The sequence below is a fragment of the Panulirus ornatus genome, chromosome 18 (genome assembly GCF_036320965.1).
Source record: "Panulirus ornatus isolate Po-2019 chromosome 18, ASM3632096v1, whole genome shotgun sequence".
Lineage (NCBI taxonomy): Eukaryota > Metazoa > Arthropoda > Malacostraca > Decapoda > Palinuridae > Panulirus > Panulirus ornatus.
The window spans coordinates 36,445,143-36,469,923 of NC_092241.1; positions in this window are offsets into that span (position 1 = coordinate 36,445,143).

Sequence of the window (24,781 nt, forward strand, 5' to 3'; positions counted from 1 at the left end):
CTCCTGTGGTGTGGGGATCCTCTCTGTGGTGTGGGGATCCTCCTGTGGTGTGGGGATCCTCTCTGGTGGTGTGGGGATCCTCTCTGTGGTGTGGGGATCCTCTCTGTGGTGTGGGGATCCTCTCTGTGGTGTGGGGATCCTCTCTGTGGTGTGGGGATCCTCTCTGTGGTGTGGGGATCCTCTCTGTGGTGTGGGGATCCTCCCTGTGGTGTGGGGATCCTCTCTGTGGTGTGGGGATCCTCTCTGTGTGGATCTCCCTGTGGTGTGGATCCTCTCCTGTGGTGTGGGGATCCTCTCTGTGGTGTGGGATCCTCTCTGTGGTGTGGGGATCCTCCTGTGGTGTGGGGATCCTCTCTGTGGTGTGGGGATCCTCTCTGTGGTGTGGGGATCCTCTCTGTGGTGTGGGGATCCTCTCTGTGGTGTGGGGATCCTCTCTGTGGTGTGGGGATCCTCCTGTGGTGTGGGGATCCTCTCTGTGGCTGTGGGGATCCTCTCTGTGGTGTGGGGATCCTCTCTGTGGTGTGGGGATCTCCCCTGTGGGGGGATCCTCTCTGTGGTGTGGGGATCCTCCCTGTGGTGTGGGGATCCTCCCTGTGGTGTGGGGATCCTCCTTGTGGTGTGGGGATCCTCTCTGTGGTGTGGGGATCCTCTCTGTGGTGTGGGGATCCTCCCTGTGGTGTGGGGATCCTCCCTGTGGTGTGGGGATCCTCCCTGTGGTGTGGGGATCCTCCCTGTGGTGTGGGGATCCTCTCTGTGGTGTGGGGATCCTCTCTGTGGTGTGGGGATCCTCCCTGTGGTGTGGGGATCCTCCCTGTGGTGTGGGGATCCTCCTTGTGGTGTGGGGATCCTCTCTGTGGTGTGGGGATCCTCCCTGTGGTGTGGGGATCCTCCTTGTGGTGTGGGGATCCTCTCTGTGGTGTGGGGATCCTCTCTGTGGTGTGGGGATCCTCTCTGTGGTGTGGGGATCCTCTCTGTGGTGTGGGGATCCTCCTTGTGGTGTGGGGATCCTCTCTGTGGTGTGGGGATCCTCCCTGTGGTGTGGGGATCCTCTCTGTGGTGTGGCGTTGTATCATTTAAACTTCACTGGAGTCTATTCCAGAATTTTCATTTTCATGCATTTTTGTGAACAGCCCGTCATGAAAAAGGTAGTTTTTATCTTAGGGATCACGCAAAATGATGAATCATTAACTACAGCAGACACTTCATGTATATATATCTACATCAGCTTGACCCTCAGAGGCGAAATCCATCAACCAACCAAAGTACGGATTTATGGCCAGGAACTTCCCTCAGCGAACTAGAGATTGAAAAGTTCGAACTTTTGAGAGGATTTATTCTCTCATCTTTCGAGGTCTTGCTCGAGGCAGTGTAGCCAAAATTGCTTTTATGATCTTTCAGATGGAGTTGTGTTTTCAGCGGATCACATTCTGGGTGTTCGATTTATCTGCTTATTGATATATATATATATATATATATATATATATATATATATATATATATATTCTTTCTTTTCTTTCATACTATTCGCCATTTCCCGCGTTAGCGAGGTAGCGTTAAGAACAGAGGACTGGGCCTTTGAGGGAACATCCTCACCTGGCCCCCCCTCTCTGTTCCTTCTTTTGGAAAATAAAAGAAAGAGAGAACGACAGGGGAGGATTTCCAGCCACTCGCTCCCTCCCCTTTTAGTCGCCTTCTAAGACACGGAGGGAATACATAGGAAGTATTCTTTCTCCCCTATATATATATATATATATGGCAAATGAAGCGGAGACGAAAGAAAAATCTCCTTTTCTGAATACGGTAATATGAAGGTCTTATTGTACCATAAACCGAACAACAGGTATGATTTTATTCATCACGTTTGACCGATAACGAAAGGCCTAAATCTGGAGTAGTAACCGGCTTCTCTTAGAGGGCAATTAGAATATGAAGTAACGAGTACATGGAGGAATAGAAATGGTATATGATCAAAGCGCACAAGAATCTATGTTACCCTGAAGGATCTATCAATCAGATTCATAAAGAAGCTACTAGAATAATGGAGAGGCACAGAGGAAGTGTTGAGATTATTAATGTGGAAAACAAAAGGTGTTTCACAGCCCCTAAGTCAAGCAAGGCCTCACATATGAACAGATACTTACACAAGACAGGAATAAAGGCTTGGCCTTCGTCAGGGATGAAGACAGGTGTATTGAAAACAGGAAACCGGACAAGTATAGTGTGGTATACGGTAGACCATGGACTAGATGTCTGGCCATATAGTTTGGAGAAACAGGGACTGTTATGGCCAAAAGGATTAGTGGACATAAAACTAATACACATCGTCATAGGACATCAAATGCTACTTTTTGCTCACAAAGACAAGAACAGACACCTACCAGGAGGGCATGGGACTGAAATAGTACATAAAGGATTCAGAGAGCAAGTGAGGAAAGCCTTGGAAGCTACCCATTATCATGCAGAAGTGACCGACAACCATGACGGTTTCTTAGATAAGGCTGGAATAGCGGTCATTATGGCGGGGACACAGCAGGCGGACTTGAGGATCCGTTGAGCCGGAGGGAGGTAACGTAATGCAACGTCCAGCGGCATAGGAGTTGGCCTTAGGGGACATAGACTTGTATCATACTAAGTGTTTCTGGAGAGGGATTTTACACAGAGTGAGAAATCATAAAAGAAATCAAACTCAAGAAATCTCTCCTGCTTCACACACACACACACACACACACACACACACACACACACACACACACACATATATATATATATATATATATATATATATATATATATATATATATATATATATATAGGCTTCTCTATCAACTCTATCAACTCTACCATATGCTAACTCCAAATCCATAAAAACCACATTCAAATCCATCTATTTCTCTGTTTTTCTAGCACGTATTCATTAAAGCAAGCACTTGATCCACACATCCTCTACCACTTCTGAAACCACACTGCTCCTCCTCACCCTCTCAGTCAATACCCTCCCATAAAACTTACCAAGTATACTCAATAAACTTACGCTTCTGTAATTTGAATACTCACTTTTATCCCACTTGCCTTTGTACAGTGGCACTATACATCCATTTCCGCCAATCCATAGGCATCTCTCTATGATATATAAATTCAGTGAAACTGCTTACCAACCAATCAATAGCACGATCATTCTCTTGATAAATGTAACTGCAATACCATCCACTCCAGCCGACTTGCCACACTTTATCTGACGTAATGCTTTTACCACCTCTTCACCAAACCACTCTCCATTGCTCTCACTTGCCATACCAGCCTGGTCCAAACACCTTATATCTGTCATCCTATCATCAGACACATTTAGCAGTCCTTCAGAACACTCACTTCGCCTTGTCCTCGCTTCACCATTACATAATCTGTGATCACTTACGCTTTTGCCTCCTTTACCGATGTTCCTATTTGTTCCCATATTTTTCGCAAATTATCAGCCCGCTTCCAAAGCATCTTATTCTCCCTGCACCTTCCTCTTGACCTCCAGCTGCTTTGTTATACATCCCACCAATCATTTGCACTCCTTCCCTGTAAATACCGCCCAAACGCCTCTCTTTTCTCTTTCACTAACAACCTTACTTCTTCATCCACCACTCTTTATCCTTTCTAATCAGCCAAACTCCCTCCTTACGTATGCCACATGCATATCTTGAACATGCCAACAATGCTTCCCTATATATTTTCCATCCCTCAACCGCTCCCCGTGCTTCATGTAATCTCACCTTTTGCTATTCTTCGCTCAATCTCTCCTTGTATTTCTCCTCTCAGGTCCCTTTTCCAGTCCCACTTAATGTCACCACTCTCGTCTGACACGCATTGTGTCCTCTTTTTTTTGAAAACTTCTACAAATAGCCATCGTCATCTCCACAATATAGTGATCAGACATCCCACCAGCTGCCCCTCTCAGCATAGTTACATCGAAAAGCCTCGCATTTACTCACCTATCAATTAATATGTATTCCAATAATGCTCACTGACCATCTCTCCAATTCACATACGTATACTTGTATATGCTTGTCTTTTTACACTAGGTATTCCTAATCATCAACTTTTTTTCAGCACATAAGCCCACAAGCTATTCACTATTTCTAATCGTTATACCGAATACCCCTGCCCCCAGTTATACTTCAACCGCCACATTACTCACCTTGATATTCAAATCACCCATCACTAACACCCGGTTTCGTACAATAAAACTACTGACACACTCAGCTTGTCCAAAAACACGTACATCTCATGATCTTTCTTTTCATGGCCATGTGCATAAACACGAATAATCACGCATCTCTCGTCATCTACTTTCATCTTTATCGTCATGCCAAGAATTTGCTTCCTTACGCTCTTTCACGCACTCCCACAACTCCTGCCTCAGGAGTAGTACTTCCTGTCCTCTCACCAACCGTTGACTTTACTCCCGAGACATTTCCAAACCATTCTTCCTCCTTACCCTTGAACTTTGTTTCACACAGAGCCAGAACTTCCAGGTTTCTTTCCTTAAGCATACTACCTATCTCTCCATTCTCCTGATCTTGGCTACATACACACACATATTGACACCCCAGCTTGCCTACGAGAAGGATGAGCTTTCCCTGCTTGGCTCCCTCTTCTGTCTGTTCCCTCTTTTAGAGACTGAAATACAAGTAGGGGGGGCTACAGCCCCCTACTCTTGCCCCCTTTAGTCTCCCTCTACGACACACAGGAAATACGGAAGTAGAATTCCTTCTTCCCCACCCCAGGTATACCCCTACCATATATATATATATATATATATATATATATATATATATATATATATATATATATATATATATATATATATATATATATCACCACTACTTGTTATCACCTCCCCATTAGCGCCCTTCACTGAAGTTCCCATTTGCCCCCTTGTCTTACGCACTTTATTTACCTCCTTCCAGAACATCTTTTTATTCTCCCTAAAATTTAATGATACTCTCTCACCCCAACTCTCACTTGCCCTCTTTTTCACCTCTTGCAGGAGATGGAGTGAGTATTTTGAAGGTTTGTTGAATGTGTTTGATGATAGAGTGGCAGATATTGGGTGTTTTGGTCGAGGTGGTGTGCAAAGTGAGAGGGTTAGGGAAAATGATTTGGTAAACAGAGAAGAGGTAGTAAAAGCTTTGCGGAAGATGAAAGCCGGCAAGGCAGCAGGTTTGGATGGTATTGCAGTGGAATCTATTAAAAAAGGGGGTGACTGTATTGCTGACTGGTTGGTAAGGTTATTTAATGTATGTATCACTCATGGTGAGGTGCCTGCGGATTGGCGGAATGCGTGCATAGTGCCATCGTACAAAGGCAAAGGGGATAAGAGTGAGTGCTCAAATTACAGAGGTATAAGTTTGTTGAGTATTCCTGGTAAATTATATGGGAGGGTATTGATTAAGAGGGTGAAGGCATGTACAGAGCATCAGATTGGGGAAGAGCAGTGTGGTTTCAGAAGTGGTAGAGGATGTTTGGATCAGGTGTTTGCTTTGAAGAATGTATATGAGAAATACTTAGAAAAGCAAATGGATTTGTATGTAGCATTTATGGATCTGGAGAAGGCATATGATAGAGTTGATAGAGATGCTCTGTGGAAGATATTAAGAATATATGGTGTGGGAGGCAGGTTGTTAGAAGCAGTGAAAAGTTTTTATCGAGGTTGTAAGGCATGAGTACGTGTAGGAAGAGAGGAAAGTGATTGGTTCTCAGTGAATGTATGTTTGCGGCAGGGGTGTGTGATGTCTCCATGGTTGTTTAATTTGTTTATGGATGGGGTTGTTAGGGAGGAGAATGGAAGAGTTTTGGAAAGAGGGGCAAGTATGAAGTCTGTTGTGGATGAGAGAGCTTGGGAAGTGAGTCAGTTGTTGTTCGCTGATGATACAGCGCTGGTGGCTGATTCATGTGAGAAACTGCAGAAGCTGGTGACTGAGTTTGGTAAAGTGTGTGAAAGAAGAAGGCTGAGAGTAAATGTGAATAAGAGCAAGGTTATTAGATACAGTAGGGTTGAGGGTCAAGTCAATTGGGAGGTAAGTTTGAATGGAAAAAACTGGAAGAAGTAAAGTGTTTTAGATATCTGGGAGTGGATCTGGCAGCGGATGGAACCATGGAAGCGGAAGTGAATCATAGGGTGGGGGAGGGGGCGAAAATCCTGGGAGCCTTGAAGAATGTGTGGAAGTCGAGAACATTGTCTCGGAAAGCAAAAATGGCTATGTTTGAAGGAATAGTGGTTCCAACAATGTTGTATGGTTGCGAGGCGTGGGCTATGGATAGAGTTGTGCGCAGAAGGGTGGATGTGCTGGAAATGAGATGTTTGAGGACAGTGTGTGGTGTGAGGTGGTTTGATCGAGTAAGTAATGTAAGGGCAAGAGAGATGTGTGGAAATAAAAAGAGCGTGGTTGAGAGAGCAGAAGAGGGTGTTTTGAAATGGTTTGGGCAAATGGAGAGAATGAGTGAGGAAAGATTGACCAAGATGATATATGTGTCGGAGGTGGAGGGAACGAGGAGAAGTGGGAGACCAAATTGGAGGTGGAAAGATGGAGTGAAAAAGATTTTGAGTGATCGGGGCCTGAACATGCAGGAGGGTGAAAGGCGGGCAAGGAATATAGTGAATTGGATCGATGTGGTATACCGGGGTTGACGTGCTGTCAGTGGATTGAATCAGGGCATGTGAAGCGTCTGGGGTAAACCATGGACAGTTGTGTGGGGCCTGGATGTGGAAAGGGAGCTATGGTTTCGGTGCATTATTACATGACAGCTAGAGACTGAGTGTGAACGAATGGAGCCTTTGTTGTCTTTTCCTAGCGCTACCTCGCATACATGAGGGGGGTATATATATGTATGTGTCTGTGTGTGTATATATATGTGTACATTGAGATGTATAGGTATGTATATTTGCGTGTGTGGACGTGTATGTATATACATGTGTATGGACGTGGGTTGGGCCATTCCTTTCGTCTGTTTCCTTGCGCTCCCTCGCAAACGCGGGAGACAGCGACAAAGCAAAATAAATAAATATAAGTATATATATATATATATATATATATATATATATATATATATATATATATATATATATATATATATATATATATATATATATATATATATATATATCTTTCCTCTCTCAAACTAGCAGAAGCCTGGGGCTTCTGATCCAAGTGAGTTTCCTTAAGCTTAGCTCCTTCTTTTTATTTACTGATAAATGTAAATCATTTGTCACAATCTCCCAGTATGTTATCGAGGACGATGAAGAATACTGAACATGATACTGAGGGATATCTTTAGCGATGCTATTTACCCAACTAGATGAAGTAATAATGCTGCTGCTGCTGTTCTTCGAAACAACTGCCTTAATCATAACCTCTTACCTTCTCAGATTACTCATCGAATTATTCAACACCTTACCAAAGTGAGTTAGCCATGGCTCATTTACTATTCCAAACAGCTTTTTCTTTTTTTACAGCTCTAGCCATTAAGTCATTTGCAAAAATTACAGCCAGACACGTGAAACCCTTTAGCGTGAAGCAACACTTGGTTCTGCAGCTGTATCCGACTTAGGATACGGTAAGATATTAAACAGTGTATTAAAGGATGATGTTTGACGTCGTATACAGCGTCACCAAAATTGATATGTGTGTACTGTCAGGTGTTACAGTATATCTGAAATTTCATAATCATTTTCATTCAAACTTGAAATAATGAATATATTAATTGTAGTAATTAAGTGAAAATCAAATACAGTAAGGTTACAAAATCATGACTGTACACCACACACATTACGCTCACTCATCCTATTCTATCGTATTTCCTAAGTTAACCTATCGGCGTTGTGAGCATTCCCTCACTTACCAGAGGTCACTCACACACCTGTCACTCTCAGCAGCATAGATGAATGGAAATCATCGCAGGAAGACTACATCCGTTAACTCGACTCTTCATCACCCTCAGTCTCTCTGGCTTTACCATCAGAACGAACGGAAATTAGCTTATCCGTTTTTACAATAGCTAAAGACGATTGTGAAGAGACGTGCTTAGAAAAAGAGAAATATCCTAGACAAGTTGAGTGACTGTCAGAATGTCATTCATAAAGATACACAAAAAAGGAATGATTTATTTTTAGAGGACTTTGAAGATATGTAACCGAAAGAGAATGTAAAGGAATAACTAACACTCGGTAGTATATACTAGCGTGGTGGGGAGGATGTAAGTGATAATCAAGGAAAAATTGAGGAATGTCACCAACGCAGTAGAACACTTGTGTGGGTATCTAAGGTAACTGTGAGAAACTGTGAAAGGGTTGGCCAAAGATAAAGCTTGGATAGGGAAGAACATTGCTTGCCTGAGGACGCAGCATATATTGCGAAATGCTCTTGAATGTTAGCACTTCGTAAGTGAAGGAACATCTGAACATTGAATGCGTGATCTAATCATTAAAGAAAAAGTGAATTCTTTTCAATGTATATAAAGTTAAAATGACTTTAATCTGCACGTGGGTTTGGGCGTAAATTGAAGCATATTCATTATATTCATGAACTCAAAATAAAACATATAAGCTGCTTCCAGTGAATTAGTGTTCTGTTCTTGTATGTAAATTCATTTCGTTTGTGACCTCCAGCATAATTCGTTTCTAATGAATTAGATAGTTTCGTGTAGCATACAAGGCAACACTCAGAAGAACACTTTCGTTTGGCTGAGAAAATCATGTATATCAATTTCTACAAGTATCCGTAGCCATACATGAATTTGTGAGAGGACTTTCAACAGTCGATGCAGGATTTCACGGAAGCTTAGACACGTTCTAGTGCATCAGAAACAGATAGTAACTTCCAGTTGGGTTGATATCATCCAATGATTGGATGAAACATAATGCAAATATTTCATCTCATCACGCACGGCTTCCTCTATCTCGGCACACACTTGTGAACGAAAGCGGATATTAAGATTTAAGTTGTAAGCCATAGCAAAACCAGGGAAAGCTCACTTCGTCTACCTCTCTTAGAGGCATCGCTAACTCAGGTTAATTCACTTATGCTGTGGGAATATTTACCTTCGCGGGATTCTCAACAGTCACAGTGTTCTCATTTGTAGTCACCTCAGTGTTTGAACTCTTTTCCTTCTATTTCTTTGTCACTTTGTCTTTATACTTCTTTTTCAAACTGAGACAAAAACCTTTGCTTAATTAAAATTTTGATTTAGATGAAAAATCCTGGAATCGGTATAACTTTTTCTTTCCTTTTATTTTTTACCAAAGAAGTTACACAATTCATATATTTTCTGTGCTACTCTCAAGCACTGGAAGTGAGAATTCTGGTCAGTCACTGAAACTAGGATGAAGGGCATGTGTTCGTCAGAGGACACACATGTAAACCTTCCTCGACACCTAAATCTGATGAACGAACGGACACAAATAAAAGGTAGAAAGGAAATTATAACAATAAGCATTTCTAAGATGTGTGAAGCGATCAGAGAACCTTCCTTTCCTTTGGAAACAGCACAACCCTGGACCGACAGCTTCGTGTATGATATTGGTGAGTTTACAATAAGGGAGGAAACTCGAGGGCGTCGTGATGCCACAAGTGGAACTGTGGCAGCTATGGAGAATGTGAGGGGGAGGAGGAGGGGAGGCTTTAGGTATCAAAGGTGTGACACGTGAAACTGTGGCATCTTATGTGTGGGTAGAAGAGGATGGACAAGGGTGTTGTTGGTGATTCCGAAGGGCGAGTGGACAAGGGTGTCGTGTGTACATTATATATATATATATACATATATATATATATATATATATATATATATATATATATATATATATACATATATATATATATATATATATATATATATATATATATATATATATATATATATATATATATATATATATATATATATATATATATATTTTTTTTTTTTCTTTTTTTATTTATATTTATTATACTTTGTCGTTGTCTCCCGCGTTTGCGAGGTAGCGCAAGGAAACAGACGAAAGAAATGGCCCAACCCCCCCCCCATACACATGTATATACATACGTCCACACACGCAAATATACACACCTACACAGCTTTCCATGGTTTACCCCAGACGCTTCACATGCCTTGATTCAATCCACTGACAGCACATCAACCCCGGTATACCACATCGCTCCAATTCACTCTATTCCTTGCCCTCCTTTCACCCTCCTGCATGTTCAGGCCCCGATCACACAAAATCTTTTTCACTCCATCTTTCCACCTCCAATTTGGTCTCCCTCTTCTCCTCGTTCCCTCCACCTCCGACACATATATCCTCTTGGTCAATCTTTCCTCACTCATTCTCTCCATGTGCCCAAACCACTTCAAAACACCCTCTTCTGCTCTCTCAACCACGCTCTTTTTATTTCCACACATCTCTCTTACCCTTACGTTACTCACTCGATCAAACCACCTCACACCACACATTGTCCTCAAACATCTCGTTTCCAGCACATCCATCTTCCTTTGCACAATTCTATCCATAGCCCACGCCTCGCAACCATACAACATTGTTGGAACCACTATTCCTTCAAACATACCCATTTTTGCTTTCCGAGATAATGTTCTCGACTTCCACACATTCTTCAAGGCCCCCAGAATTTTCGTCCCCTCCCCCACCCTATGATCCACTTCCGCTTCCATGGTTCCATCCGCTGCCAGATCCACTCCCAGATATCTAAAACACTTCACTTCCTCCAGTTTTTCTCCATTCAAACTCACCTCCCAATTGACTTGACCCTCAACCCTACTGTACCTAATAACCTTGCTCTTATTCACATTTACTCTTAACTTTCTTCTTCCACACACTTTACCAAACCCAGTCACTAGCCTCTGCAATTTCTCACCCGAATCAGCCACCAGCGTTGTATCATCAGCGAACAACAACTGACTCACTTCCCAAGCTCTCTCATTCACAACAGACTGCTTACTTGCCCTTCCTTCCGAAACTCTTGCATTCTCCTCCCTAATAACCCCATCCATAAACAAATTAAACAACAATGGAGACATCACACACCCCTGCTGCAAACCTACATTCACTGAGAACCAATCACTTTCCTCTCTTCCTACTCGTACACATGCCTTACATCCTCGAGAAGCTTTTCATCGCGTCTACCAACTTGCCTCCCACACCATATATTCTTAATACCTTCCACAGAGCATCTCTATCAACTCTATCATATGCCTTCTCCAGATCTATAAATGCTACATACAAATCCATTTGCTTTCCTGTGTATTTTTCACTTACATTCTTCAAAGCCAACACCTGATCCACACACCCTCTACCACTTCTGAAACCACACTGCTCTTTCCCAATCTGATGCTCTGCACATGCCTTCACCCTCTCAGTAAATACCCTCCTATACAATTTCCCAGGAATACTCAACAGACTTATACCTCTGTAACTTGAGCACTCACCTTTATCCCCTTTGCCTTTGTACAATGGCACCATGCATGCATTCCGCCAATCCTCATACATACATACATACATACATACATTAAACAACCTTACGAACCAGTCAACAACACAGTCACCCCCTATTTCAATAGATTCCACTGCAATATCATCCACAGCCGCTGCCTTGTCGGTTTTCATCTTCCGCAAAGCTTTTACTACCTCTTCTCTGCTCACAAAATCATTCTCCCTAACCCCCTCACTTTCCACACCACATCGACCAAAACACCCTATATCTGCCACTCTATCATCAAACATTCAACAAACCTTCAGAATACTCGCTCCATCTTCTTACATCACCACTACTTGTTATCACCTTCCCCATTAGCCCCCTTCACTGATGTTCCCATTTGTTCCCTTGTCTTACGCACTTTATTTACCTCCTTCCAAAACATCTTTTCATTCTCCCTAAAATTTAATGATACTCTCTCACCCCAACTCTCATTTGCACTCTTTTTCACCTCTTGCACCTTTCTCTTGACCTCCTGCCTATTTCTTTTATACATCTCCCACTCATTTACAATATTTCCCTGCAAAACTCTTCCAAATGCCTTTCTTTTCTCTTTCATTTAAAATCTCACTTATTCATCCCACCACTCACTACCCTTTCTAATCTGCCCACCTCTCACGCTTCTCATGCCACAGGCATCTTTTGCGCAAGCCATTACTGCTTCCCTAAATACATCCGATTCCTCCCCCACTCCCCTTACGTCCTTTCTCCTCACCCTTTTCCATTCTGTACCCCTTTTTAGAAAGTTAAGATACAAGGGAGGAGGGTTTCTAGCCCTCGCTCCCGTCCCCTCTAGACGCCTTCTACGACACTCGGGGAATGCGTTGGAAGTATTATTTCTCCCCTATCCCAATTCCCTATTCCTAGCGGTACGTGGTGCGAGTGCGGATGGAGGGGGAGGGGGATGCCATTTCCTGTGTGGCTGGGTGGCGACGGGAATGGCTGAGGGCAGCAGGTATCACTATTAACATATGTATATATGTATTTGTCTATGTATGTATATGTATGTATACATTGAAATGTATCGGCATTTATATGTGCGTGTATGGGCATGTATGTATATACATGTGTATGTGGGTGGGTTTGGCCATTCTTTCATCTGTTTCCTTGCGCTACCTCGCTAACACGGGAGACAGCGACAATGTACGGAACATTGGAATCTGAAGTGAGTCACAGGGTGGGGGAGGGGGCGAAGGTTCTGGGAGCCTTGAAAAATGTGTGGAAGGCGAGAACATTATCCTGGAAAGCAAAAATGTTTATGTTTGAAGAAATAGTGTTTTGAACAATGTTATATGGTTGCGAGGTGTAGGCTTTAGATAGGGCTGTGCGCAGGAGGATGGATGTGTTGGAAATGAGATGTTTGAGAACAATATGTGGTGTGAGGTGGTTTGATCGAGTATGTAATGAAAGGGTAAGAGAGGTGTGTGGTAATAAAAAGAGTGGTTGAGAGGGCAGAAGATGGTGTTTTGAAATGGTCTGGTCACATGGAGAGAATGAGTGAGGAAAGATTGACAAAGAGGATATATGTGTCGGAGGTGGAGGGAACGAGAAGTGGGAGACCAAACTGGAGGTGGAAAGATGGAGTGAAAAAGATTTTGAGCGATCGGGGACTGAACATACAGGAGAGTGAAAGTCATGCAAGGACTAGAGTGAATTGGAACGATGTGGTATAACGGGGTCTACGTGCTGTCAATGGATTGAACCGGGGCATGTGAAGCGTCTGGGGTAAACCATGGAAAGTTTTGTGGGGCGTGGATGTGGAAAGGGAGCTGTGGTTTTGGCGCATTACACATGACAGCTAGAGACTGAGTGTGAAGGAAAATGGCCTTTGTTGTCATTTCTTAGCACTACTTCGCGCGCGTGCGGTGGGAGGGAGGGTTGTCATTTCCTGTGTGGCGGGGTGGCGATGGGAATAAATAAAGGCAGCAAGTATGAATTATATGAATGTCTATATATGTATATGTCTGTGTACGTATGTATATGTATACATTGAAGTGTATAGGTATGTATATGTGCATGTGTGGACGTGTATGTATGTATGTATGTATGTGTGTATGTATGTATCTTTCGTCTGTTTCCTTGCGCTATCTCGCTAACGCGGGAGACAGCGGCAAAGTATAATGTATATATATATATATGTATATATATATATATATATATATATATATATATATATATATATATATATATATATATATATATATATATATATGTATATATAATATATATATATATATATATATATATATATATATATATTTTTTTTTTATTTTTTATTATACTTTGTCGCTGTCTCCCGCGTTTGCGAGGTAGCGCAAGGAAACAGACGAAAGAAATGGCCCAACCCCCCCATACACATGTATATACATACGTCCACACACGCAAATATACATACCTACACAGCTTTCCATGGTTTACCCCAGACGCTTCACATGCCTTGATTCAATCCAATGACAGCAAGTCAACCCCGGTATACCACATCGCTCCAATTCACTCTATTCCTTGCCCTCCTTTCACCCTCCTGCATGTTCAGGCCCCGATCACACAAAGTCTTTTTCACTCCATCTTTCCACCTCCAATTTGGTCTCCCTCTTCTCCTCGTTCCCTCCACCTCCGACACATATATCCTCTTGGTCAATCTTTCCTCACTCATTCTCTCCATGTGCCCAAACCACTTCAAAACACCCTCTTCTGCTCTCTCAACCACGCTCTTTTTATTTCCACACATCTCTCTTACCCTTACGTTACTCACTCGATCAAACCACCTCACACCACACATTGTCCTCAAACATCTCGTTTCCAGCACATCCATCCTCCTGCGCACAACTCTATCCATAGCCCACCCCTCGCAACCATACAACATTGTTGGAACCACTATTCCTTCAAACATACCCATTTTTGCTTTCCGAGATAATGTTCTCGACTTCCACACATTCTTCAAGGCCCCCAGAATTTTCGCCCCCTCCCCCACCCTATGATCCACTTCCGCTTCCATGGTTCCATCCGCTGCCAGATCCACTCCCAGATATCTAAAACACTTCACTTCCTCCAGTTTTTCTCCATTCAAACTCACCTCCCAATTGACTTGACCCTCAACCCTACTGTACCTAATAACCTTGCTCTTATTCACATTTACTCTTAACTTTCTTCTACCACACACTTTACCAAACTCAGTCACCAGCTTCTGCAGTTTCTCACATGAATCAGCCACCAGCGCTGTATCATCAGCGAACAACAACTGACTCACTTCCCAAGCTCTCTCATCCCCAACATACTTCATACTTGCCCCTCTTTCCAAAACTCTTGCATTTACCTCCCTAACAACCCCATCCATAAACAAATTAAACAACCATGGAGACATCACACACCCCTGCCGCAAACCTACATTCACTGAGAACCAATCACTTTCCTCTCTTCCTACACGTACACATGCCTTACATCCTCGATAAAAACTTTTCACTGCTTCTAACAACTTTCCTCCCACACCATATATTCTTAATACCTTCCACAGAGCATCTCTATCAACTCTATCATATGCCTTCTCCAGATCCATAAATGCTACATACAAATCCATTTGCTTTTCTAAGTATTTCTCACATACATTCTTCAAAGCAAACACCTGATCCACACATCCTCTACCACTTCTGAAACCACACTGCTCTTCCCCAATCTGATGCTCTGTACATGCCTTCACCCTCTCAATCAATACCCTCCCATATAATTTACCAGGAATACTCAACAAACTTATACCTCTGTAATTTGAGCACTCACTCTTATCCCCTTTGCCTTTGTACAATGGCACTATGCACGCATTTCGCCAATCCTCAGGCACCTCACCATGAGTCATACATACATTAAATAACCTTACCAACCAGTCAACAATACAGTCACCCCCTTTTTTAATAAATTCCACTGCAATACCATCCAAACCTGCTGCCTTGCCTGCTTTCATCTTCCGCAAAGCTTTCACTACCTCTTCTCTGTTTACCAAATCATTTTCCCTAACCCTCTCACTTTGCACACCACCTCGACCAAAGCACCCTATATCTGCCACTCTATCATCAAACACATTCAACAAACCTTCAAAATACTCACTCCATCTCCTTCTCACATCACCACTACTTGTTATCACCTCCCCATTTGCGCCCTTCACTGAAGTTCCCATTTGCTCCCTTGTCTTACGCACTTTATTTACCTCCTTCCAGAACATCTTTTTATTCTCCCTAAAATTTAATGATACTCTCTCACCCCAACTCTCATTTGTCCTTTTTTTCACCTCTTGCACCTTTCTCTTGACCTCCTGTCTCATTCTTTTATACATCTCCCACTCAATTGCATTTTTTCCCTGCAAAAATCGTCCAAATGCCTCTCTCTTCTCTTTCACTAATACTCTTACTTCTTCATCCCACCACTCACTACCCTTTCTAATCAACCCACCTCCCACTCTTCTCATGCCACAAGCATCTTTTGCGCAATCCATCAATGATTCCCTAAATACATCCCATTCCTCCCCCACTCCCCTTACTTCCATTGTTCTCACCTTTTTCCATTCTGTACTCAGTCTCTCCTGGTACTTCCTCACACAGGTCTCCTTCTCAAGCTCACTTACTCTCACCGCCCTCTTCACCCCAACATTCACTCTTCTTTTCTGAAAACCCATACAAATCTTCACCTTAGCCTCCACAAGATAATGATCAGACATCCCTCCAGTTGCCCCTCTCAGCACATTAACATCCAAAAGTCTCTCTTTCGCACGCCTGTCAATTAACACGTAATCCAATAACGCTCTCTGGCCATCTCTCCTACTTACATAAGTATACTTATGTATATCTCGCTTTTTAAACCAGGTATTCCCAATCATCAGTCCTTTTTCAGCACATAAATCTACAAGCTCTTCACCATTTCCATTTACAACACTGAACACCCCATGTATACCAATTATTCCCTCAACTGCCACATTACTCACCTTTGCATTCAAATCACCCATCACTATAACCCGGTCTCGTGCATCAAAACCACTAACACACTCATTCAGCTGCTCCCAAAACATTTGCCTCTCTTGATCTTTCTTCTCATGCCCAGGTGCATATGCACCAATAATCACCCACCTCTCTCCATCAACTTTCAGTTTTACCCATATTAATCGAGAATTTACTTTCTTACACTCTATCACATACTCCCACAACTCCTGTTTCAGGAGTATTGCTACTCCTTCCCTTGCTCTTGTCCTCTCACTAACCCCTGACTTTACTCCCCAGACATTCCCAAACCACTCTTCCCCTTTACCCTTGAGCTTCGTTTCACTCAGAGCCAAAACATCCAGGTTCCTTTCCTCAAACATACTACCTATCTCTCCTTTTTTCACATCTTGGTTACATCCACACACATTTAGGCACCCCACTCTGAGCCTTCGAGGAGGATGAGCACTCCCCGCGTGACTCCTTCTTCTGTTTCCCATTTTAGAAAGTTAATACAAGGAGGGGAGGATTTCTGGCCCCCCGCTCCCGTCCCCTCTAGTCGCTTTCTACGACACGCGAGGAATACGTGGGAAGTATTCTTTCACCCCTATCCCCAGGGATAATATACATATATATATATACATATACACATACACACACATACACATACACACGCACATATACACACACACACACATACATATATACATATGAAAAATGTAAGAAACAATTTAGAAAACTGAAACTTTTATATATATATATATATATATATATATATATATATATATATATATATATATATATATATATATATATATATATATATATATATACATATATACATATATATATATATATATATATATATATATATATATATATATATGTATATACATACACAGACATATACACATGTTCATAATCATACTTGCTGCCTTCACCCATTCCCGTCGCCACCCCGCCACACATGATATAGTATTCCCCCCTTCCAGCGAGGTAGCGACAGGAACAGACAACAAAGGCCACATTCGTTCACACTCAGTCTCTAGCTGTCATGTGTAATGCACCGTAACCCCCCCCCCCCCCCCACCCCTCTCCACATCAAGGGCCCACACACATTTCCATGGTTTACCCCAGACGCTTCACATGCCCTGCTTCAATCCATTGACAGCACGTCGACCCCTGTATACCACATCGTTTCAATTCACTCTATTCCTTGCACGCCTTTCACCCTCCTGCATGTTCAGGTCCCGATCGCTCAAATTCTTTTTCCCGCCATCCTTCCACCTTCAGTTTGGTCTCCCGCTTCTCCTTGTTCCTTCTACCTCTGACACATATATCCTCCCTATCATTCTTTCCTCACTTATTCTCTCCATGTGTCCAAACCATTTCATCACACCCTCTACTGCTCTTTCAACCACATTCTTTATATTAGCACACACACACCCACACACACACACACACACACACACACACACACACACACACGCACACACACACACACACACACACACACATATATATATATATATATATATATATATATATATATATATATATATATATATATATATATATATATATATATTTTTATATACTAATCGCCATTTCCCGCATTAGCGTGGTAGCGTTAAGAACAGAGGATGAGGACTGGGCCTTTGAGGGAATATCCTCACCTGGCCCCCTTCTCTGTTTCTTCTTTTGGAAAAAAAAAGAGAAGAGAAGGATTTCCAGCCTCCCGCTCCCTCCCCTTTTAGTCGCCTTCTACGACACGCAGGGAATACTTGGGAAGTATTCTTTCTCCCCTATCCCCAGGGATAATATATATATATATATATTTTTTTTTTTTTTTTTTTTTTTTTTATACTTTGTCGCTGTCTCCCGCGTTTGCGAGGTAGCGCAAGGAAACAGACGAAAGAAATGGCCCCCCCCCCCCCCCATACACATGTACATACACACGTCCACACACGCAAATATACATACCTACACATCTTTCCATGGTTTACCCCGGACGCTTCACATGCCTTGATTCAATCCACTGACAGCACGTCAACCCCTGTATACCACATCACTCCAATTCGCTCTATTTCTTGCCCTCCTTTCACCCTCCTGCATGTTCAGGCCCCGATCACACAAAATCCTTTTCACTCCATCTTTCCACCTCCAATTTGGTCTCCCTCTTCTCCTCGTTCCCTCCACCTCCGACACATATATCCTCTTGGTCAATCTTTCCTCACTCATTCTCTCCATGTGCCCAAACCATTTCAAAACACCCTCTTCTGCTCTCTCAACCACGCTCTTTTTATTTCCACACATCTCTCTTACCCTTACGTTACTTACTCGATCAAACCACCTCACACCACACATTGTCCTCAAACATCTCATTTCCAGCACATCCATCCTCCTGCGCACAACTCTATCCATAGCCCACGCCTCGCAACCATACAACATTGTTGGAACCACTATTCCTTCAAACATACCCATTTTTGCTTTCCGGGATAATATTCTCGACTTCCACACATTTTTCAAGGCTCCCAAAATTTTCGCCCCCTCCCCCACCCTATGATCCACTTCCGCTTCCATGGTTCCATCCGCTGACAGATCCACTCCCAGATATCTAAAACACTTCACTTCCTCCAGTTTTTCTCCATTCAAACTCACCTCCCAATTGACTTGACCCTCAACCCTACTGTACCTAATAACCTTGCTCTTATTCACATTTACTCTTAACTTTCTTCTTCCACACACTTTACCAAACTCCGTCACCAGCTTCTGCAGTTTCTCACATGAATCCGCCACCAGCGCTGTATCATCAGCGAACAACAACTGACTCACTTCCCAAGCTCTCTCATCCCCAACAGACTTCATACTTGCCCCTCTTTCCAAAACTCTTGCATTTACCTCCCTAACAACCCCATCCACAAACAAATTAAACAACCATGGAGACATCACACACCCCTGCCGCAAACCTACATTCACTGAGAACCAATCACTTTCCTCTCTTCCTACACGTACACATGCCTTACATCCTCGATAAAAACTTTTCACTGCTTCTCACAACTTGCCTCCCACACCATATATTCTTAATACCTTCCACAGAGCATCTCTATCAACTCTATCATATGCCTTCTCCAGATCCATAAATGCTACATACAAATCCATTTGCTTTTCTAAGTATTTCTCACATACATTCTTCAAAGCAAACACCTGATCCACACATCCTCTACCACTTCTGAAACCATAATATATATATATATATATATATATATATATATATATATATATATATATATATATATATATATATATATATATATATATATATATATATGTATCATCGTGGGGATAGGAGAGAAAAATACTTCCCACGTATTCCCCGCGTGTCGAAGAAGGCGACTAAATGTGGGAGGAAGCTGGATGCAGGAAATCTTCCCCTCTCGTTTTCAATTTTCCAAGGGAAGGAACGGAGAAGTGGTCCAAGTGAGGATATTCCCTCTAAGGCTCAGTCCTCTGTTCTTAACGCTACCTCGCTAACGCGGGAAATGGCGAATATATATATATATATATATATATATATATATATATATATATATATATATATATATATATATATATATATATATATATATATATATATATATAGATATATATATATATATATATATATATATTTATATTTATATATATATATATATATATATATATATATATATATATATATATATATATATGTATATATATATATATATATATATATATATATATATATATATATATATATATATATATATATATATATATATATATATATATATATATATATTGGAAAGGATCACAATATTGTGCGTGATCCCAGCGCAACGCTCGAGTTTCCCACACTCAGTATTTCTTTTCTTTTTCTTATATTGAAGGCGCCAATCATGGACAAAGGTCCACATTAAGGCTGGGCCTTAATTGAGGTACACAGAGAATTATGGAAAGAGATTAGAAAAGACAAGGGAAAGTATTTACGAATTTCTGTTGTAGCTCATCTATGCCTCGACCTGGAAGTTATCGTCCACATATCGACAGTAAATTGGAGGTCTCTCGATTTCTTCATTGTTGAAGTTTCCTCATTCTTAGTGATAAAGCAGACCTCCTGGGCAAGTACCCTCTAGAGTCTAGACCAAAAGTCGGCAGCCAAAAGCACTAGAAAACCGCTTTCTCTTTTTTTTCTCTCTCAAATCAACAGAAACTCAGTGTCTCCGGAGCCGCAATGGATGTAGATCATTAACGTTAAATATCTATCAGTCAAAGACCTAATCATACAAAACCTGTACTTAACATACAAACACATTCATGATGATACTCAATGGAAAAGATAGGATACTAACTTTTTTTCACATTTGATATCTCATACGTTACATAACTGTGTTTGGACAACTATCTTCATGGCTTATCGCCATTATCTAACAAATTCACCACTAATATAAACCCGTACCATTGTTTTGCTTCTTAAGCACACTGATAAGTTTTAAAACACATCGTCCTTTGCACCGCATAAGTGTGTCCATGTTAGTACATCGGCCCAAGAAGTGCTCCTCTGTTTTTGAGTTAACGTATAAATAATCCTACAGTACCAATAGCTTTTCACGATTTCTTGTTCTGAGTTTCTCTTTGACATTTTTTTCCGTGTCTGAAGGACAGGGTTTGGTTTTTATTCTCAGACACGACTGTAGACTGCCGCCGCTTCTCAGCTTGCTTTGATGAAGTACATGATAGAAAACGCTTGGTCACCTGGGCAAGGGGATCCAAAGATGAAACGAATAACAAACGTATGTCTCATCATGTTTCTGTTGGGTTACGGAAATGAATTCTTAACTTCAAAGACCTTATGAACTCCCTTTTTAAGATCATGCAATTCTGTCCAGTTGTTATGAAGCACCAGGGTAATTTTCCACGTTCCTTTAACATGCCTGAAAATGGTGAGGTTTACGTGTCCGTTTCTTGCAGACTGACTAACTGAAGCTCAAGGTTCTGCTCCATTCACTCCTGTAAATGCTGGGGAGTTGAGAGCCAAAGCGTCGGCATCAGGTATCGTACCACAAATGAGAAATTCACTCCCTTTTGAATTCCTGGAAACGTCTCCAAACGGATTTCTGGATTTCGAGGTCTTCGTATACCACTTTACTTAACTGCTTCAGTAATGAAAAATGAACCAGTTAACCAATCTCAAGATCTCAGACATACAATGATAGCTTTCGTTCAAATGATAGCATCTCTTCTACTGTTTCTCTTCCCTTGTAGTTTTCTGTTAAGGTCAGTTGACTATGTAGTAACCAGAAATATGAAGTGAAATTTATGTATCCACCGAGGATATGTAAGATATGTAAGATATTCATATCTTCTCTCCTGCATAAACTTTCACACTTCTTCCAGACAGGTCGCCAAACACGCGAGCGTTCGTTCCCTGGAAGGCTATCGTACCCTTGTCCGAATATAAACAGCTAAACTCTTTCAGAAATTTGCAAAACGGTCTGAGGTTCAAACCTTTTACTACATTTATATTGGCGTTCTTCGCTGCTAAGGTCATCAGTACTATGAACTCTGTCTTATAAGAGGATCGTGTGCTGGGTGTTGCTTAGTGAATGATACATTGAAAGGACATCACACCATGATCTATTATCAATAAGCGAAACCCTTGTGTGCCCCATATAGTACTGGTGCACCATCAGTCGTGTCTGACGTGGTGCACCATATTGATTTCGTCCGGTCTGAAACAAGTGATGATAGTTAAGATGATGTCTTCTTCCATTGTTTGACCTTTGAGGGGTAGCAGCTTGATAAGATGTAGTTTACTTGAATAGCTTTCTCACCTTTCTTGCAAGGACCTCGTATATTTTCCGTGAATATCGTTTTCCATATTCTTTGGTATCTTATAGATAATGTTTTTCCTCTGTCACTTTGAATCATTATCAGGCGTAGATTACCACGTACCTTTTTCTTTTTTTTTTTTTCTTTTTAAGCTCTAAATTTCTAGTAATTTCAGCCTCTCATGGTAGTTTACATGATCCATCCCCTCGAGTTTCGTCTTGAAGGGCTTCCGAATTTTTTCGCTGAGAGAGAGAGAGAGAGAGAGAGAGAGAGAGAGAGAGAGAGAGAGAGAGAGAGAGAGAGAGAGAGAGAGAGAGAGAGAGAGTAGGGGAAAGAGAGTAAGGGAAAGAGAAAGAGAGGGAGGAAGACAGGAGAAGAGGGCGCAGAAATAGCGCACCACAGAAACACTAATATCATGGTCACAGCATTTCACTGCCCCCACAGTACACAACACTGTCAGTTTACTTCAGGTCTTTGAAAAGATAAGGTGAACCACTTGCCCATTACCCCAGAGGCGCGTGTTTAGCAGGTTATAAACACATGACACTGGACGCAGGATGCCACCACTGCTTTATACCAACATTGCTAACTTTTTTTAAAGTAGGGTTTAATGCTGGTTTCATGTCCGGCACCAGTTTCTAAAAATGTCTCGACAGACTAAGATATCTTGTTTCAGAATAACTGACCACGAAATTTTGAGACGTTTACTGCCTTCTGTGTTTCTTTTTTTGGTTTGTTAAGATCTTTTTGAACCAGTGGCATACGGAGAGGTACATGCATTCCAAAAGTTTGAGCCGTTAATGAATTTTCCTCGTAAAATCTTGAATACTGTGGACAAGGGGCTGATAACGTGTATCCTCCCTGATTTGATATTCTTTAGCCATGCAGCTCATTCATAGAAATTTTCTTCTTCTCGTCACATAGTTACTCCAGTCCTCTCACATATGAATTCATTCCTTCCCCATAAACCTAAGAAAAAGAACACAGTGTTTTCTCCTTGAAGAAAGAAAGACACTCCTTACAGAAATAGCCCTCTTCCATCTGAGAAAAACAGACTTTCCCTTCTCTCTCACAGTAATAAAACTCTTCTCGTATTCAAACACAAAGACATTCCTGGCCTCTTCGCACGCGCGCACACACACAGACACAGACACACACACATACACACACACACACACACACACACACACACACACACACACACACACACACACACATTATCCCTCTGACGAATGTAGTTTCCATAACACTAGGGAAGATAAGAATCAAAAGGCAAAAGGATGACTACTACTTGAAAAGGAGGAACTACGTACAGTGCAAAAGAGGGCTGCTTAAGCCAAAGAGAAGGATGGTTGGATTGTGTGTGTTCAGTCTGCCAGAAAGCCTTTGACACTACAGCACACAAGAGACTAAAAAAAGCTAGGTCTCTGAATAGGATCTAAGGAGAGACTCCTTCGACTGATGAAAAATTACCAAAGTGTACGGGAGCAAAGTCAGACGAGACTTCTTGAAATGGACTGAGGCCACTAGTGACGTGCTATGAGGCTCGACCCTGGTGTTACCACTCTTGGTGATCAATCTGAATATTTCCCTAGAAGGATCTGAACTCATTCCAGAATATGATTGCGGAGGATATCAAGGTTATGGAGGAATGATCGTAAAGCGAATTGCATCAGCTTATGGGTAGATTCATCCAGACTCCTAGGATGATCTGATATGTAATTGATGAAAATGATACTGAGTAAATGGAGTGTACTGAAGGTTGGACATGGCGAAAGAAGGCCGAAGCTGGACGAACACACACACATATATATATATATATATATATATATATATATATATATATATATATATATATATATGTGTGTGTGTGTGTGTGTGTGTGTGTGTGTGTGTGTGTGTGTGTGCAGAATCATCTTTTGTTCAAATATAACAAACTACATATTTCCATTTTTAACTTCTTTAAAGACAAGATTATATCACACAGCATCAGCATGAAGTAACATGAATAATGATGATAATGATAAAGGAAAATACCAATCAAGAACAACAGGAGCAACACAGACGTCAAACAGTGTTGCGAAACTGTGTATTAGTCACGTTCCAACCAAAGCTGACCAGAACGTGCGTGGACTGGCTTGCCGGAGATGGTGTGTGGAACCAGAAGAAGTGGAGGGTGCTTGAGTGTAATATTACGGAAGGAGATAACCTGCAGACACTATGTCTTTCATTTACTGACTTTATGATTGACCAATTAGCGAGAGTTCATCGAGATAACCCGCTGAGGTATGAGTTCCTGGTGAAAGCTAAGTTTGCTAGACATGAACAGATATCCAAAGGTATCTGGTGAGGTGTAATCAGCTGTCGTCCAGAGAGGGTATCTCTAATTATTCGCCTTCACACCAACAGACAATACTACACGGGGAAGCTTTGATGCAATTTGCATGAAGGAAGCAGTTTGTA